The sequence below is a fragment of the Myotis lucifugus genome, unplaced genomic scaffold (genome assembly GCF_000147115.1).
Source record: "Myotis lucifugus unplaced genomic scaffold, Myoluc2.0 scaffold_2863, whole genome shotgun sequence".
Classification (NCBI taxonomy): domain Eukaryota; kingdom Metazoa; phylum Chordata; class Mammalia; order Chiroptera; family Vespertilionidae; genus Myotis; species Myotis lucifugus.
This window is the reverse complement of record NW_005873911.1, coordinates 4,742-12,485: the sequence shown is the minus strand read 5'-3', so window position 1 is coordinate 12,485 and position 7,744 is coordinate 4,742. Positions and strand designations below refer to the sequence as shown.

The 7,744-nt window shown below is 43.8% G+C and overlaps 1 pseudogene; it reads right to left on the bottom strand.

Moving 5' to 3' along the window:
• Window positions 1-1,082: 1,082 nt before the first annotated feature.
• LOC102433151 lies at window positions 1,083-5,794 on the bottom strand (annotated as a pseudogene).
• Window positions 5,795-7,744: the final 1,950 nt, after the last annotated feature.

Genomic DNA, 7,744 nt, shown 5'->3' with positions numbered 1-7,744 from the left:
AAATACCCATACGACTGTCAGCTGATTTCTCAACAGAAACTTTGCAGGCTAGAAGGGAATGGCAAGAAATATTCAAAGTGATGAATACCAAAAACGTACAACCAAGACTACTTTATCCAGCAAAGCTATCATTCAGAAGTGAAGGCTAGAAAAAGAACTTCACAGATAAGAAAAAGCTAAAGGAGTTCATCACCACCAAACCAGTATTATATGAAATGCTGAAAGGTATCCTGTAAGAAGAGGAAGAAGAAAAAGGTAAAAATACAAATTATGAATAACAAATACACATCTATCAACAAGTGAATCTAAAAATCAAGTGAATAAATAATCTGATGAACTGGTGATTGTAATAGAATCAGGGACATAGAAAGGGAATGAACCGACTATTCTTGCGGGGGGGGGGGGAGAAAAGGGTGTGGGGGTGAGTGAAGAGATTAGACAACAATCGTGCACCTATGGATGAGGACAGTGGGTGGGAGTGAGGGCAGAGGGTGGGGTTGGAACTGAGTGGAGGGGAGTTATGGTGGGAAAAAAGAGTAACTAATGTAATAATCTGAACAATAAAGATTTAATAAAAAAATAAAATAAAAAGTGAATAAAATAATCTGATGCACACAATGAACTGGTGATTATAATGAATCAGGGACGTAGAAAGGGAATGGACTGACTATTCTTGGGGCGGAAAGGGGAGTGGGAGATGCGGGAAGAGACTGGACAAAAATCATGCACCTATGGACAAGGACTGTGGGTGGGGAGTGCGGGCGGAGGGTGGGGCGGGAACTGGGAGGAGGGGAGTTATGGGGGGAAAAAAAGTGGAACAAATGTAATCTGAACAATAAAGATTTAATTTAAAAACAAAAGGAAAAGACATAGAACACCAGAAACAGTTCTGTAGACTTTACATAATGTAGGTGATCAAATGTAAGAGATATAATTCAGAATAATGAGACTTTACTTATTTTCTTATACAATTGTTAAGTCCTAAGTAACAAACTACACTTCCTACACATCTAAAAACCTTATCACATCCAGACTCTTTTCTGTAAAGGTAACTTACAAATTAGACTGAGAGATATCTCACATTAATTGCACTCATAATGGCTTTCTCCAGTGTGAGCTCTGTGATATTGAAGACCTTTCCTACTTTTAAAAGATTTCCCACATTCACTGCATTTATAAGGCTGTTCTCCAGTGTGAACTCTCTGATGAGTAAGAAGGTGAGTACTACAGGTAAAATATTTCCCACATTCACTGTATTTTTAAGATTTTTCTCCAGTGTGAACTCTGATGACATTGGAGACTAGAGAGACCGGTAAAGGACTTTCCACATTCACTGCATTTATAAGGCTTTTCTCCTGTGTGAACTCTCTGATCATATTGGAGACCAGTGCGACGGGTAAAAGACTTTCCACATTCACTGCATTTATAAGGCTTTTCGCCTGTGTGAACTCTCTGATGACGACGAAGATCACTTTTCGAGATAAAAGCTGTCCCACATTCACTGCATTGAAAAGGCTTTTCTCCTGTGTGAATTCTCTGATGACGACGAAGATCACTGTTCCAGGTAAAAGATTTTCCACATTCCTTGCATTGAAAAGGCTTTTCTCCTGTGTGAACTCTGTGATGATTTTGGAGACCAGACTGACTGGTAAAAGACTTTCCACATTCACTGCATTTATAAGGATTTTCTCCTGTGTGAACTATCTGATGATATTTGGGATGAGTGCTATTTGCAAAAGACTCTTCACAGTCACTATATTTATAAGGCTTTTCTCCTTTGTGAACCTTCTGATGATAAAAGAGACCAGCTTTGAAGGTAAAGGATTTCCCACATTCACTGCATTGATAAGGCTTTTCTCCAGTGTGAACTCTCTGATGACTACAGAGGTGACTGTTAGTGGCAAAAGATATCCTACATTCACTGCATTGATAAGGCCTTTCTCCTATGTGAACTCCCTGATGATATTGGAGACCAGTGCTCCTTGGACTGTTTTTGGTCTGAGGAACATTTAGGTGGAGATGTCCTGATTCGGTAAGGACACCCTGCCCAACCTCCCCGCAACTGAAAGGATTCTGGAACACATTGAAATTGCAGCTGTTTGCAAGTGAGATCCTGTCCACACCTCTAATGAAAGTCTTCTCTCTCACATGCTGCTGGTGAAATTTTACACTGAAGTAAAACCATCTTGCACATGCCCCACACCTCAACAGTATCTGTCTGTGTTGTGTTCCCTGCAACACTATCACATGGAAAATATTTCCCAAGACTATTCCACAACTCTCACAGGGGTGGTTCTTCTGGGAAGACAAGGCTACCTTGGGATTCCTTGCTTGTGACATTCCTACAGAAACCTTCAGTTCCGTCGGTACCTCCAAATTCTCTGCTCCACAACAGCAACCTGTATAAAAGGAAATGCTGGTGAGGTATATGTTGATCTTATGAAAACAAAATATCTTCACCACGATTGTTTATCTGTCATGACTAGGCATGATTCCACAGAAAGACTTTCAAGATGAGTGCGTTAGACACTGAAGAGACTGCTGTTGTAAGTAATGTGGCCGCGAAAGTTAGTCGATGATGGAAATCCCATCAAGAGGACAGAAGCACAGGAGTACATCCAAAGAAGAGAGGATGCCTCTACTCATTGTTCTTGCACAAACAGCTTCCTCTAGGACAGTGGTGCTCAACCTTGGCTGCACATTAGAATCGTCTGAGAATCGTTTTAAAATCCTCAATACTGGGCCTCATCCTCCGGATATTCTATTTCTTTGTTACTAATGTTGTGGCCCCACCCCATACCAAAGAATCAGAATTTCCGGAGGATGAGGCCCAGAAATCAGGATTTTAAAAAGATTCCCAGGTGATTCTAAAGTACAGCCAAGGTTGAGAACCATTGCTCTGGGCCCTTACGTTCTGACCATGTGAGTCTGTGTGGAATAATTTAAAGCTGCTCAAAGCCATAAAAATTAAGTATATTAGATCACAGGATATAGAACTTCAATATAATAACAACTGTGCTCTCCAAGGTGCTGCAGGCATGGACCAATGTTGGCTTGCAGTGAAGAGAGACCTGTGAAAGAGGCAGAGGTGCAAAGTCCAAGGAGGTTAAGGTTATCCATGAGCTGGGAATCTAAGTAGAAATGATCAAAATGAGAACTGAATAGTTGGCAAAGTATCAACAATAAGAACAAACAAGCATAATCGGGTGAGGACTGGGCAACTGTAACAAGACACTGGCTTTCTAGGTATGAATTTAACAAAGGCCTGTCCTGAATTCCTCCCCAATGACCATTCCCCAAAGAATGACTGCCGGGGGTTCCACTGTGTCATTCATAAAGACATCTTTCTTCTGTGATGCACAAATGATTCTTCCCCTTCAATCCCATTTGAGCCATTGCATGGGAAAAATGATGCAAATCGTCAAAAAAAGAGAAAAGTTGGATGGTCAACACTGTCATCAACAAAGGACAAATGACGTCACAGTCAAAGACCTATGTGAGTGACATCACTAAGTGGCAGGCTCAGAGAGATGAGCTTCTTCCCCCTTCCCAGTGCAAGTAGACAGCTTTCCATGAGAAGAAACCCTATGAGCAATGGGAGTAAGAGTACCATGAAGACAAACAGTATTACAGACACACATAGAGGAGAACTGTACAGAAAGGATGACTGGAAAGACTGGGTGAACAACTATATTTGAAGATACCTACAGTCAAAAACAAGGGTCAGAGTTACCTCTAGCAGCCACTGTGCTCCTGCTATCATTGATCCTAGTGGCCTGTTCTACAACAAAACCTGGAAATTTGTGTGTTTAAAAACCACAGAATGCCTTGGCCAGTATGGCTCAGTTGGTTGGAGCATCGTCCTGAGTACCAAATGGTCAAGGATTCAATTCCCAGTCAAGGCACATATCAGTATGTGGGTTCCATTTCCAGTTAGCTTGTGTACAGAAGGCAGCCAATTGATGTTTCTCCCTCACTCTGATGTTTCTCTCTCTCTCTCTCTTTCTCCCTCTCTCTCTCTCGCCATCTACCTTCCTCGCTATCTGAAAGCAATAACAAATATATAAATAAGAATTTCGTTTTTTTGGAGTGATGGTAATGGGATTGCTTATTTAGTCTCTCTTTCTGTAAGGTCATTATTGGTATATAGAAATGCAAAGATTTCTTGGCATTAATTTTGCATCCTGCTACATTGAGCAATTCATTTATTACATCTAATAGTTTTTTGATGGAGTCTTTAGGGTTATTTTATCATGTGCAATATCATGTCATCTGCGCATAAGGACAGTTTTATTTCTTCTTTTCCAATTTGGATGCCTTTTATTTCTTCTTCTTGTCTAATCGCAATGGCTAATACTTCCAGTACTATGTCGAACAGGAATGGTGAGAGTTGGCATCCCTGTCTTGTTCGTGTACTTAAGGGAAATGGTTTTAGTTTTTGCCCATTGAGTATGATGTTGGCTGTGGCTTTGTCATATATGGCTTTTATTATGTTGAGGTGTAATCCTTCTATTCCCACCTTCCTAAGAGTTTTTATCAAAAATGGGTGTTGGATTTTGTCATATGCTTTTTCTGCATCAATTGCTATGACTATGTGGGTTTCATCTCTCAGTTTGTTTATGTCATGTATCACGTTTATCGATTTGCAGATATTGTACCATCCTTGCATCCCTGGCATAAATCCTATTGGTCATGGTGTATGATATTTCTGATGTACTGCTGGAACCGATTTGCCAAGTCAAGGTCACTGGTGACAGTGAGGGTCTTACCCAGGGAGGACAGAAGTTGAAAGTTCTCCAGCATCACATTCAGGTACAGCTGCCTCTGATCCTCATCAAGGAGACTCCATTCCTCCCTGGAGAAGTACAGGGCAATGTCCTCAAAGGTGACCCCAACCTGTCAGAATTGAGAAAATTGAAACCAGATCTGTCTCTCTGAGAACCAATAATTCTAGTCCTTACACATCTTCCCCAGCCTCATCCTCCTCCAGGGCCCCTGGGAAGTGTGGACACCAGGCCCTAATGCCAGTGCAGGCTGCTCTGTCATCACAGTCCCATTACTCACTGCATTGCCCTCAGGTGAGCACAAGGATTCGGTGGGAAGGGAAGGTAGAGCGCAATGCCATTTAAGGTCTGGGCGATGCCTGCAGGGCCCCAGCTTTCTCGTCTCCAGCAACACCACTGCAGTCTCCTAGATCCGGCCTCCAAGACAAAGCCAAGCCTGGGTTTATGCTTCCCGTTTAGATCCCCACAGCAGATCCTGGTGACTATCAGCTCACACTCCCTCCGGACGTGCACACCACTGGGTAATGTTTATCCCCTTCCCATGTTCAGACCCCAGGTTCACTCCCTCAGCTCTGCCCCCTTCCTGCTCCAATGCCACTGGATCTCGCTGGCCTCACCCATGAACTTGGCATATGGCGTGTAGAGAGCTTGTAGTCCAGCCGCATCCAGGACCACCCCAGGCCCCTGATGGACCCAGAGCCGGAAAAGCCCCGAATGAGTCTGTGCCGTCCTCCCTGCAGCCTCTGATCTTTCCGTCAATACTCACAGCCACATCCTCAGGGACCTTCAGATGCAAGTCACCCCCGTCCCCTCTGCCCTGCACTTGCTGTGTCCTCAGAGGCCATAACACTCCTCTCTCCCCTCCACCTTCCTCACGGTCCTCCACGCGGGACTGAGCTGCAGGACGGGACAGGCGCCCTCCCCAGGCTGTGGTGTCTGTGTGAGGAGGCGGTGAGGGCCTGGGGGACTCGACTCACCTCAGCCCGTCTCCTCAGTGGGGGCGCCGCCATTACACTCTCGGGGGTGAGCGGGGCGGGAGTAGAAGCCGCTACAGGAATGGCGGTCCCTGTCCCGGCCCTGGTGTGTGTTCGTGTGGCGACTCCAAGCTTCAATCCCACGTGGGAGCTGTGAGCACCACTGGAGACTCCGACCATGGGCTGTGTGGCGGGGAGCAACACTCTCTGGCCTACTTCTCGGGAGTGTGCGACCAGGAAAAACTCACAGCCTGAGCCAAAATCTGTGAAGAGGAAATCCAGCCACAAGGACTCCCGATCCGCCCTAAAGAAGCGCCCATCGGACATGCCTTCTCTGACCCTCTATTGGCTCAGTCTGATGCCACTCCATGCGTGGCCTTCTGGGTAATGTAGTTTCTAAGCTCCAAGGCCAGGATTCTGTATCTTCTCAGTTGCATCCAGGACTGGATTTAGGGGCAAATAGCCCAAGAACACACCAAGTACACTATTGTCCTCTACGGCCTTCAGGGGAGGTGATTTCCGGGGTAAGTTTGTTTCTCCTGCACCTGAAGGGCTTTCTTTAGCTGCGGTTTTGCATATATTTGTTCAGGACTTGCTGTTTCTTAATGGCAGGCATTGTTTCTTCATTCAAGACTTTTGGCACGTGTCTCCCTCTGGCCATATGTGTCTAGAGGAGGTTGTTCAAGTCCCTAACTGCCTTAACCTGTCTCCATTGAATCCATTATACAAAGTTAAGGTCACAAAACTGACGCTTGTACTTAAGGGCATCTGCTTCTGATGCCATCCAAAGTGTCAGCTCTGCCTGGGCTGCAGTGTGGATAGGATGGCCAAGAAATATATGAAAAGATGCTTGAAGTCATAGATCACCAGAGAGATGGAAATTAAAGCAACAATTACCTGTCACCTCACCACTTTCACAATTTCTGCCATCAAAAGATGAACAAAAGACAAGTGCTGGGGAGGATGTGGAAAAAAGGGAATGCTAGTACACTACTGATGCAAATGCAAACTGGTGCAGCCATTATGAAAATCAGTAGACTTTCCTCAAAAAATTTAGTATGGAACTTCCAATTGATCCAGTGATTCCACTCCTAGGAATATATCCTAAGAAACCTGAAACAATAAGATAGAATATATACTCCCTTCTGTTGATAGCAGCACAATTTACAATAGCAAAGATGTGGAAACAGCCCAACTGCCCATCAATAGATGACTGGATTAAAATGCTAGGATACAGCCAAAATCAATTAGGTTAATTGGATAGAGCATCACCCTGCAGACTGAAGTATCCCATGTTTAATTCAGGACAAGCGTACATGCCCAGGTTGCAGGCTTGATATCCAGTAGGGAGTGCACTAGAGGCAGCCAATCAATGATCCTCTCTCAACATTGATGTTTCTCTCTCTCTCTCTCTCTCTCTCTCTCTCTCTCTCTCTCTCTCTCTCTCTCTCTCTCCCTTTCATTTCTTCACTGAATTTTTAAAAAAACACAAGTTTTGGTAAATTTATACCATGGAAATCTCTGCAGCAGTAAAAAAGAAGAATGTTTACCTTTACAGACAGCATAGAGGCACTTGGAAAACATCATACCAAGTGAAATCAGTCAGTCAGAGAATGACAAGTATCACTTGATCTCACTCATATATGAAATCTAATTAACAAAATAAAGTGGTGAATGGAGTGGATTCAGGAACATGGAAGCATGTAAGGGAGTACAGAATCTCAGTGGAAAGGAATAGGAGGGGAAAAAAACAGCCTCAGGTAAGGATTAAACACACACACACACACACACACACACACACACACACACACACGAAACAGAGTCACCTGAGCCTTGAGAATTTTCTTTTTTTTTTTTTTAATAATTACACTGAGGTTTATTAATGTTGCCATTCAGTTTTAAAGACAAGAAAATGTGGACAACACAATTTACCACCCAGAACCAGTCCCCTTGAGTCTGAAAACTAGAGGAAAGTAATCAAGACAG